The sequence below is a fragment of the Coenobita brevimanus genome, chromosome 42 (genome assembly GCF_032717465.1).
Source record: "Coenobita brevimanus isolate Jiangsu-jjx chromosome 42, ASM3271746v2, whole genome shotgun sequence".
Lineage (NCBI taxonomy): Eukaryota > Metazoa > Arthropoda > Malacostraca > Decapoda > Coenobitidae > Coenobita > Coenobita brevimanus.
The window spans coordinates 6625932-6638133 of record NC_136995.1 but is presented as its reverse complement, the minus strand read 5'-3'; positions in this window follow the sequence as shown (position 1 = coordinate 6638133).

Genomic DNA, 12202 nt, shown 5'->3' with positions numbered 1-12202 from the left:
GGAGAAAAAAGGAAAAAAGAAAATAACAATGGAATGTTGGGGAGAAATCAAAATAAACACCTAGCTTCACTCAGTGAACAATGGTTTGTAGTGCAAAAACTATTTCACTGGTTTAACATCAATCACACAGTTGTTACTCTATACAGAAGACAATGCTATTCACCTGCACTAAACCACCAAGCAACTTAGTTAGTATTTGTTACGTTAGACTTTAAAGTAAGACGTACAAGGCTGACAGTGGGAACAGAAACAAAGAGAGCTGGTAGGTAAATACACTCTCAGTTCACTACACCATTTACTAGTGAGAAAAGATAATCTGTTTGTTAGATATCGTTCTAACTGACCTTGATCTGCGGGAAAATAAACTATAATATGTCTGAGACCAGAAATAACGGCGGGAAAGGGCAGGAATACGATGTGTAAGTGGGAATATATGTAAACAAAGGGACACGCAAACGCTTTACACCTTTAACCCGCTCTAAAACTTTTACATGAAATCTATTTAAATACTTTACATGGGGGAAATCTGTCTACGACTCTTATACACTGATCTGTTCACTTTCACACCAATCTTCACTCAAGCTTGTTGTTGAAACACTTGGATATGCGGAGCGCTGCTTTAATGTGTCTGTATCCCAAGATGGTGTGTGATATTCGCTGAAACATGGGTGAATACAGAGACCCACGTCACACTCCACGCACTCATAGCGGGTGTCCTTCCTCTGTGTCGTGAGTCTCACCCGGGAATTGCTACACATGTGACACCTGCGTTGGGGCCTAGATCTGTTTGGCTGGGGAGGGATAGGAGTGGGGAAATGGCGGCCGGATATTCTCAGGGGAGTTTGGGCAATAGGTGCAGTGCGGGTGTGATGTTGGGGCCTTTCAACAGCATAACGTGCAAACATCTCTCTTGTGAGCTCCCTCACAAACCCTTCAAGGTTTCCTGAACTCCTGTTGTCATGGCGTGAAGGTGGTGGCAATTCTGAGCAGTGATGTCTAGCAAGTGAAAGAACAGTTTCTTATACCACTTCATCGTGGTCCTGGCACATTCTACCATCGATATCATGGAGTCTGACTGGTTCACCAGGCGCATGTTTATGTTATAGTCCATGACACACTCAGGTCTCCAAATGTGACGCCTGTTCTCGCTAAGGTAATCTACGGAATCAGTACGGTGCATCAAGGGGCGGTGAACCGTTGACAAGAGGCTTACTTCTCTATTGTGGTTCCACACAGTTGCAAGGATGTTGTTGGCTTTGAAGAAGACAATCTCATTCCTGGCAAGTTTCCGCCCTACCTTGGCCATTTGACACCGGTTCACCTTCACGGTTCCACAGACTCCAGTTTCATGCATGTGAAGATAACGAGCGAGAAGAGGGCTAGTGTACCAGTTGTACAGGTAGAGGACGTGACCACGATGAAGGTAGTCTTCTATCATTGTCTTTACCACTGCTCCCGACAGTCCAATACTTCGATCTTCTATTATGTCTGTCTGTGCACCGGTGTACAAGACTATGTCTTGCACATATCCAGTCCTACAGTCGCACATAACAAAGATCTTGAACCCAAAACGGTGCCTTTTGCTGGGTATATATTGCCTAAATGAAATATTACCTCTCCAAAACACGAGACTCTCGTCTATGACGAGGTCTCTATAGGGATAAAATGACGAACGAAAGGTTTGCCTCAGGTGATCAAAGACCAACCTAATTCGCCTCATTTTATCTGTGTCATTCGCATTTGCAGGATCATGAGCATCATAGAAATGGAGGCGACTTAGAATTTGTTGAAAACGATTATGGCTCATCACTTACCCAAATACTGGGGTAAACATAACAGGGTTCCTTGTCCAGTAAGCAGGAATTCTGTTCTTTCGTATAATACCCATCAAAAGGACCAGGGCAAAAAATAGGAACATTTCTGAAAGGGAGACAGGGTAATCATATATGATAGAATGCCTACTCCATGTTCCCAAACTTTCACTCTCAAGGCGCTGGGTGCTTGCAAAAAGGTTGGTTTGGTATACAATCTGCTTCACGAATGCCTCACTAAAAAACAGGTGGAAAAAATCCAACCTGGTGGAATTACGGTGAATTCCGGGAGCAAAACAGCCAAAGCGCCCCTGCTCAGTGAAGGGGTGAATGATGGGAGAAAAATCACTCCCATCCTCCCAATTCCATCCCACAAATCCCTCGTCCCCATCATCCCCATCACCGCCTTCGTCTGGGTGGGGAGGAGATCCTGGTGGGGGAGGTCGGGGAGAAGGAGTGCGGAGGGCTTCCCCACTGTCACTCCTCTTCCCTCTGCCTTTACCCTTTCCCTTTCCCTTACCCTTACGGCCTTGAGGAACATTAGGGGGCTGTTGGGATGAAGTAGGGGAATATTGGGGAGCAAGACGTGCTGGGGAGTGGTTCCTCCCCACCTTCCCCCTCCATGACAACACCACGAGATTTTTCACGCACCCTAGCTCGACCACGTGTTAGGGGATACTGGGGAGCATAAGACGTGCTTGGGAGTGGTTCCTCCCCACCTTCCCCCACCATCACAACCCCACGTGATACTGAACGCACCCGCATACACTCCGCCGCCTCACTCTACCTAGGAAGAGCAATGACTCACTCATGTCACTCTCACTTTCCCTAATCCTCCCTGCACTTTCCCTTTCACTTCCCACTCCCTCCACGGCACTTCCTAACTCCCCAAACAAAATACGTAGGCCCATACCTGCTCGTCCGACGTGGTGTGCGCTCTGGGCCATGATGAGTTATCACCTCACGTCCATACCACACGGCAGCACGTCCCACGACTCCGTCCTCGTCCTCGTCCTCTCCTCGTCATCGAAATCTGGTTCCACATCACGTTGGGGCTGGGTATAGGATGTTGCACGTGGTTTCTTGGCCAGCTGCCCCTCTTTAGCAGCACGGTAAGTCACGTACTGCCGCTTCCTGGGAGACGGGACTTCTTCATCACTGCTGGTGGTTTCTTCCTCCTCTGGCTGCACATAATCTTTATCCACAACCTCATCGTCCAGGGTGGCTTGCATTTCGCCCTCTGAGAGACCTCTCTTAGCCCTGTCAGAGCAGGACCATTGCTACCAGGTGAGTGGACGAGCGGCGGGTTATCGCGGGTCGCACGGGGTCGCCGAGTGTCCCCGCCTGGTGGCAGGTAGGGAATGGTCATGCGAGGATACATACCACAAATCAAGCGCGAAATTTGAAAATTGTCAAAATTATGCACATTGCAATTGCACGACGTACCGGTACATCGCTGGGACTGGCAAATGCAAATCGTTGCAATGTACCCATACATCGACGGGATGGGGCGGGTTAAACAATTGTCATTCCTCCTCCACACTGCCATTTTCCTGATCTTTCACTGCATTCCACTCATCTTTCAATTTCTCCTGATACTCTATCATTTTCTAGCTTTTATCCAACTCACTCACTTTCAAAACCTCCCTGCCACACCTAACTCTCCTAGCTCTCACCCATCTCTTACCTACACTTAACTTTCCCTCCACCACGTAGTGGTCAGACATACCTACACCCTCCCCTCTCAAAACTCTCACATCCAACAATCTTCCTATTACATTGCTGGATACAACCACATAGTCCATCAATGCTCTATCAACAACCCTTCCACCCTCCTGTCTCACCCATGTATACTTATAAATATCTTTCTTCTCAAACAGGTTATTTCCAAACACCATCTCTCACTCAACGCAAATCCCAATCATTCGTTCCCCATTTTCATTTCTTCCAGGCACACCATGCCTACCAACTACACCTTCAACTGCTACATTTCCCACTCTAGCATTCAGATCTACCATCATTACCACATTCACATTCGCTCCAAAACTCTTCACATATTCATCAACATCATTCCAGAAAGATTTCCTCTCTTCTTCATCCCTTTCACTACCAGGCCCATATGCACTCACAAACACCCAAAACTCACATTCAAATTTCGCTTTCACCCACATCAGTCTCAATGACACCTCCTTCCATTCAATCACACACTGCTGTACTTCCGGACTCACTAACAAGGCCACACCTTCTCTTGCCCTTCCTCTATCAGCACCTAACAATCTTCCATTCACACTTTCAAACATAGACTCACCCTTCCCTTCCATCTTCGTTTCACTCAAAGCTGACACATCCAACTTTCTTCTCACAAACATTTTCTCAGCCTCCCCCCTTTTAGCGTCAATCGTACTACATCCACGCACATTCATAGACCCAATCTTCAGGGTACGGGGATAACTCAATCCCACATCCCTTTCTCTGGCCTGTCTCTTTTTAGGAACTGAAAAACAGAAGAGAGAGGCCCTAGTCCCCTCACCCCTCCCCTTTTAGACGCTTTTACCACACGTAGGGAATACGGTGGCAGTGTGTCCCCTCCGCCACAGGGGGGATTATACATTCGTCATATGTATTTCGTTTCATACATACTGGCAAGCTATTTTTCATGATGCCTCTATGTTTACCGAAAGCTTTCCATCCAAATGAATTGTATCTTTTTATTTCGCTCTCATGGTCTTTCTTTAGTTTTAGTATCTGCACCTCGACTTCAAGAATTTTTTCGTCTATTCTGATTACACTCTGTTGTGTATTTAGATTAAATATTGTTTTTGTTTTACTCCGGCTCACCTTTAACCCTATTTTGACACTTTCTCAATTTTGGTCATTTATCTCTGCTGCTTCTGATATTAAGAGAATGTCATCTGCTATACGTTTTCTCCATGCATGTTTACTTCTTTGTTATCCCAGTCTAGCTTTCTGAAAATGCTATCTAGGCATGCTATAAATAATTTTGGTGATTGTATCTCACTACCACATGGCTTTCTTAATCTAATTTTTTCTGAGTCTTTATATAATTTAACTGTACCAGTTCCCTTGTTCCCGCAATGACTTTATGATTCCTATACACTTCACTGGGTCGAAAGCCTTTTCGTAATCAACAAAACCTCAGAAGAGTTGATAATTAAATTCTGTAGTTTTCTCAATTAGCTGATTCCCTGTGTGTAGATGATTAGTAGTCGAATACCTGCTTCTGAATCCTGTCTGCACAAGAGGTTGGATTTCTTCATAATTTATTGTTATTCTGTTGGTAAGGACATTAGTAAAGAGTTTGTAAATAACTGGTAATACGCTAATGGGTCGGTAGTTACTAAGATTTTTTGAAACAGTCTTTCTTGTAAATCAAAATAACAGTTGCATTACACCATTTTTGGGAATTTACTTATCTTTTCATACACTGAGTAAATAAGTGAGAGAGCCTGTTTTGCACTCCAGCTCCTGCATCCGACAGTAATTTTGCTACTCTTCCATCTGTTCTATCTTCTCCTGGGGCCTTCCCTTTTTTCATACCTTTAAATGTTAACTTCGCCTGGGGTTCTCAGGTACTTCACTTGTGTCAACTTAAAATTAGCTATTGGTACAATTGTCTTTGATGCATACAGTTCTTTGTACAAGTTGTGAACTCTTTTCACCATTCTTCTTTGCAGCTAATGACTTCACTGTTTTTGTCTTTCAGTGATATTTGTTGCTTTCCTAGTGCCATTTTACTTCGGACCTGTTTCAGACTTTTTCCTTTTTTGATGGTTTCTTTAATCTGATCCATGTTCCTCTTTCTTGGTTCTTCTCTCTGTGTCTTGTTGATTAGCTTATTTAATTCCGCTCTGTCCATTTCATTTTTCTATGTTTTCATTTTCATCTCCTTTCTTCTTTTCATGAGCTCGAGGGCCTTTTTTGAATACTTATTGGCTTTAGTTGTATTTGCTTTTCCTACTATGTCCGAAGATTCTCTTAGTCCTTTTGTTAGTCTGTCATTCATCTCATCATTGTCACATTCAGTATAACTTAAAGCCTGAAATCTGTTCGTTGTTCCTAACTGAAAGGCTGCTTTGTTATCGCTTACTTTTATTGAGCATATCTATTTATTTTCAACCAGCTTCTTTCTTTCACTTCTGAAATTGAATCTGGCTGTGCAACCCACCATTGTACAGTCACTTTCTATATTAACCTCGTTGATAACTGACATTTATGATCGTATAAGGCTTATCTGCCATAATGAAGTCGATTTCATTTTTTGTTTCTCCATTTGGACTTCTTCACGTCCATCTTCTCCCTGTTCTTTTGTGAAAGAATGTGTTCATTATTCTCATCTCATATATTTAAGCAAAATTTACCACCATTTCACCTCTCCATACATGCTTCTTTATTTTTCGATTTGCCAACTTTTGCATTGAAGTCTTTCATGAGTATGGCATATGTGGTCTTTTCTTCTTCCATAACCTGGAAGATGTCGTCAATGAACGTTTCTATTTCTTCATCTGAGCTTTGAGACTTCGGTGCATATACTTCTATTACTTTCAGGGTGTATCTTTTGCTTAGACTCATTACAAGCCATGCTACCTTTTCAGACACACTGCTGAATTTAACGATGTTCTGTGCAAGATTTCTGTTAATTAGAAATCCTACACCACTAGCTCTTTCATTTAGCTTTCCTCTGAAATAAAAAAGGTGGTTGCTGTCTTGGAGCTGCATTATTAGGTTTTTCTTTTCTAGGGACCTCACTTAAACCAACAATATCCCAAATCATGTTTTCTATTTCATCAATTTAGGTATTAAGTTAGTAATCTTCTGCTAAGCTTCACACATTTTATGGGTAGATCTTCATGAATTTCTGTTTGTTTAACATCCCCAACTTTCATTTGCCGCGACAGTGCCCACTCATTTTCGGTGGCACACTGTCCGTCAACACAGGAGGCCGTGTGGTTGAACCCTTAGTAAACAATGATTCAACAGGAATGCCCATGAAATAATTAACAGTAGAATTTATGATTCGTTGGGGGGATTGTGACAAATTCAAACAATATGCAACTCAAACCTGCATTATCTTTAAACATACTTGGGGCTTCATTCCCTCGTGATTTATCGTGGAAAGATCATATTACCTCTCTTGTAAAATGCTACCAAGAGACTGTGTGCTAAGCCGATTCCGTGTCTTCTCAACCCCTGCACAGTAGTTGACTTTATACATGGGTTTTATTTGCCTCTGTGTAGAGTACAACTGTCATGTGTGGGGAGGCCCCCCACATACAGCGCTTCTCAACAAGGTTGAGTCAAAGGCTTTTCGTTTCATTAACTCTCCTCCTCTTACTGCCTCCCTTCAGACTCTCTCCTTAATAGACAGTTGCATATTTGTCTCTTCTATCGCCACTTCAGTGGTTATTGCTCCTCTGAACTGACTGCTTGCATCCCTTCATCACTACGGCGGCGGCGGCCAGATCAGTAGAGAGTTGGCCTGCAGTCCTATCAGAACCAGGTTCGAATCCCCGCTTGGGCAGGGAACAGTTTAAGGATTTGAATTTCATTAAAGCAGACTGTACTGATCTGCGAGATGACTTGCCGACACTTAAAAGTACAGTACACCTCGCTAATACTAATACACCAGTCCTGTATGAGACAGCCCAATCTTGTATTCAATATGGACGGAGGGTGTTCGTGCCGAATTGGTGACATGTGGAGGTACAGTATATGGAAGTACGAGGACTACTGGGCCTTGGTAATGGGCTGTGAAGCCTATGCCCAGAGTCAAAGAAAAACTCTCATCCCTTATTTGCCCATCTCTAATGCATAAGATAACTGCTATTCCCAGTCCTTCATGTATGCAATAGGTCACCTCCGGAACTGCCTTCTTCTGTTAATATTTCCTACTGTCAGTGATCCCCAGTCTTTCAAACGCGGTGTGGTTTGGCATCTCAAAATGAATAGATCTTGAATTTGGCTCTCAGTTACCTTGTTTTTGTTTTTTCTTGGAGCAAAAAATCTTATGGGCTTCTAACATTTGGTTCCTTCTTCCTTGCATAAAAAAATATCACCTCCCTGCCGTATAGTTTCTGTTGAGATGTAATTTTTGGGCCACCTTATTCACTAGATTCGGCGGAACCTTATATATTTATAAAGGGGCACATGGTCTGCGCTGTTTAATACGGTACCTGATACATCGTATCTGCAAGGCCCTTCCTTACCACCTGGGGACGTGCAAGGTAATAGTGGGATCTTGTCAGTGGTATATATATATCATCACCATCATCATCAGCAGCAGCCATAACTAGTCCACTGCTGAACAAAAGCCTCCCCCAACCTTTTCCATGAATTCCTTGACTGAGCCAATCTTTGCCAAGTTTTCCCTGCAAATTTATCTATCTCATCTCTCCATCTCCTGTCTGGCCTTTTTCTGCTACGCTTACAATCTCTTTGTGTCCAGTCAGTCAGCCTCTTGCTCCATCGGTTATCCTTTTTTCTTTCTATGTGGCCTGCCCACCTCCATTTCTGTTCTTTTATAACTTCTATAACACCTTTGACTTTAGTCTGCTTTCTCACCCAAGCTGATCTTTTCCTGTCTAGTAAAGATATTCCCAACATTGACCTTTCCATTACTCTCTCAGAACGGATTAATTTATTTTCCATTGATTTTGTCAGTTTCCAGGGCTCACAACCATTCGTCGTAGCTGGAACTATACATTTGTTATATACTTTTCATTTCATACAAACTGGCAAGCTACTTTTCATAATGTCTCTATGTTTACCGAAAGTTTTCCATCCAATTGTAATGCGTCTTTTTATTTTGCTATCATGATCTTTTGTTAATTTTAGTATTTGTCCCAAGTAGTTGTACTCCTTAACTTCTTCAAGAATTTCATCGCTTATTCTGAGGACGCTCTTTGGTGTTTGTGGATTAAACATTACTTTAGTATTACTCTGGTTCATCTTAAGTCCTACTTTCAGACTTTCTCTGTTCAGGTCATTTAACATTTCTTGCAATGCCGCTGCTGTTTCTGAGATTAGGATAATGTCATCTGCAAGTCTTATATTGTTAAGCTTTTCTCCATCTATGTTCACTCCTTTGTTTTCCCGGTCTAGCTTTCTGAAAATACTTTCTAGGCATGCTGTAAATAATTTTGGTGAAATTGAATCTCCCTGACACACGCCATTCTCAATCTTAATTTTTTCCGTCCCGGCGACGTGAATTAACGTCTGCACATGATGTGCACTCATGTCCCGGCGACGTGAATTAACGCTGCAACATTGCAAGTTGCATAATTTTCACATTTTTCAAAAATCGTGCCTGATTTTTGTTTCGCCCGCCTACGCAAGCCTCACCTACTCGCCACCAGGCGGATAATCCCCTAGACCCAGATTAACCCCACCAGACCCTGTGATCCTCCACTTACCTGTCAGCAGTCACCCAGGTCAGACATGGCGCGTCGTTGGCTGTCAGACGAGGAGATACAAGTCGCCCTGGATACCTTTACAGGGGATAGTGATTCCCCAATGGACGACGACACCCTCGATGTCGATTATGTGCAGCCTGAGGAGGTTACCAGCAGCAGTGATGAGGACGTCCCTTCCCCAAGGAAAGTCAAATATATTACATATAGGAGGGCAGGGGACGGCCAGCCTGCACAACGTGCTGCATCTAGGCAGCAGCACCTACCATCAGATGAGGACGAGGACGAGGACGAGGAAGAAGTACATGGTGGCGTATTTTCCTGGCTGGGGAAAGAAAAGATATCACCACGTGGGACTGGGACAGACGGCACATCGCGACTGTTCCAGTTCCACAGGTATGTTCCTTCTATGTGTTCTGTGGCAGGAAGTAGTGGTATGGGGATGGTTAGGGCAGCAGAAAGTGAAAGTGTTGGGGTGGGAGAGTGCAGACAGACTCGTGAAAGCAAGAGTGGTGTGGGGGAGGCAACACGTCCTCGTGGTGTTCGTGTTAGGCGTGGTGTGAGTTAGCAGAAGGTGAAAGCACTTGTCTAACATGTAAAGGGGTAATATGTTATATTCGAAGTATTATAAAAGGTGAATAATTAGATTTTGAGTTGAAAAAATAATGATGGTACCTGAAGTCACGTGGTAGCGCTATTGCTATGCTCATTCTTTTCGTAAAGCATGTACATCTATAAAAGCAATTGTATAACATGTAAAGGGGTAATATATTATATTGGAAGTATTATAAAAGGTGAATAATTAGATTTCGAGTGATCTGAACTCACGTGGTTACGCTATTGCTATGCTCATTCTTTTCGTAAAGCATGTACATCTATAAAAGCAATTATATAGTTACTGTAAAGTTAGTATGTAAGTTGAAAAATAGTCTAAGTTGAAAGTCACACAATGTACATTCAGTAGGTAAATAAGCGCTAGGAAAAATTCTGTTCACGGTGTAAGATGAGTGGAAAATTCCCCAGTGGTTCCTAATTTAGCCACAAATTATGGGATAAGCTGTCTCCCAGTGGACCACCATCCCACCTCACTCTCTCTCTCTCTCTCTCTCTCTCTCTCTCTCTGTATATATATATATATATATATATATATATATATATATATATATATATATATATATTAGGATAAGGCTTACTGTAAATCGTGTACTACTGTGAAAGCAAATGTCTGACATGGAAAAGGCCAGAATGTAATGTGAGAAGTACTATAAAGGGGGAGAAAATAAATTCAGAGGTGAAAAAATAATGACATGACATGATTTACCTACGTAAATTAGCGCTACTTCTATGCTAATTCTTTTCATAAAGCATGTACTTCTGTAAAAGCAATTGTCTAAAACGTAAATGGGTAATATGTTATGTTATAAGTAATCAAAAAGGTGAAAAAAGAGAATCTGAGTTGAAAAAAACATGAAAGACCAAGTTGTCACTTGGTAAATAAGCGCTATTCTTATGCTAATTCTTTTCGTACAGCAAGTACATCTATAAAACTAATTGTATAACATGTAAGTGGGTTATATATTATAAGTAATCTAAAAGGTGAAAAAATAGAATCCGAGTTGAAAAAAGCATGAAATAAAATTATCTCACTTGGTAAATAAGCGCTACTTTTATGCTAATTCTTGTCATAATGCCTCAAAATATGTACAAACAAGTATGTAAAGTTGAAAATGGTATGATGTTATTGTGGAAGTAATATGGAACATGAAAAAATACAATAGCTGATGAAATAATGATGTTTGCTACCATCGGTGACATAATCGACCAATTTCGCTAGGGTCGCACAATGGTACATACCTTATTTCTCAGTTTTTTTCTGTATAAAACCCAATATACTTGTGGTATACATATTTCCAACATATGAATACATGATAATAAACGTATACTGCATCAGTTCAGAGTACCCGTGCCACAATAGAAAACGTATGGCGAAAAGACTACTCATAGAGCATGGCAGTACCTGTCAAACTTACATGCTCCAGGTAAGCCATTTCTGGACCCACGAGACACCTTTCTTTGTGATTTTCCTTAGTTTCTGACCAAAAGCGAATGTTTGAGCAAAAAAAAAAAATGGTCCAAAAAAGCCAGGACTGGGGCGGACCAAAGCTCAGAAAACGTCGGGATTGGGCGGGTTAACTATAGCAGTTCCCTCTTTATATATGTTTTTGAGCAATTTTACAATGTTTTCATTCACTCCTTGTTCTCGCAGTGAATTTATAATTACTATGTGCTACACTGAATCAAAAGCCTTTTTGTAATCAACAAAACCTAAGCACAGTGGTTTATTATATTCTGTAGTTTTCTCACTTAGCTGATTCATTGTGTGTAGATGATCAGTGGTCGAATACCTGCTTCGGAATCCTGCCTGTTCACTCGCAGTCCAGCTCCCGTGCCATCAACACCTCCACTCCAGTCCGCGGCGGGACCAGCCCCCAGCACTACCCAGGAGGGTTGGCCTGTACTTTCCACCCGGAAGGCGACGGCCTAGGACCCGCCCGCCAGGAGGTCGAGACACCTTTTCTCCCTCCACCCACCTGGACTAGGGCCTGCTCTCCCTGCGACCGTGTTCATGCCTCCCTCCTCGGTCTCCACTTGCTGTGGGGCTGGGCGAGTGTTTACGGCCCTTTTCCACCAAAGGCAAGGGGGTTGAGGGCAGAGGCAGGGCGGTTTTCCACCACAGTTCTTCGTCGGCGCTCTCCACCTGGCGCCACGCCTCTGTCCATCTCTGCATGTCCCGCACTGCCCTCCACGACCATCGTTGTGCTTGCCTGCCTTCCTTCTCAAGGCCGTTCCCTGCCTTTGCTTCCTCCGTCGCCAGTCGGCCGTTCTATGCTCTCGTCGGACAGCCATCTTCTGCCACTTCCCTGACGAGCCCTTTGTTTGCCCGTGCCCCATCAAGTGCAGGGC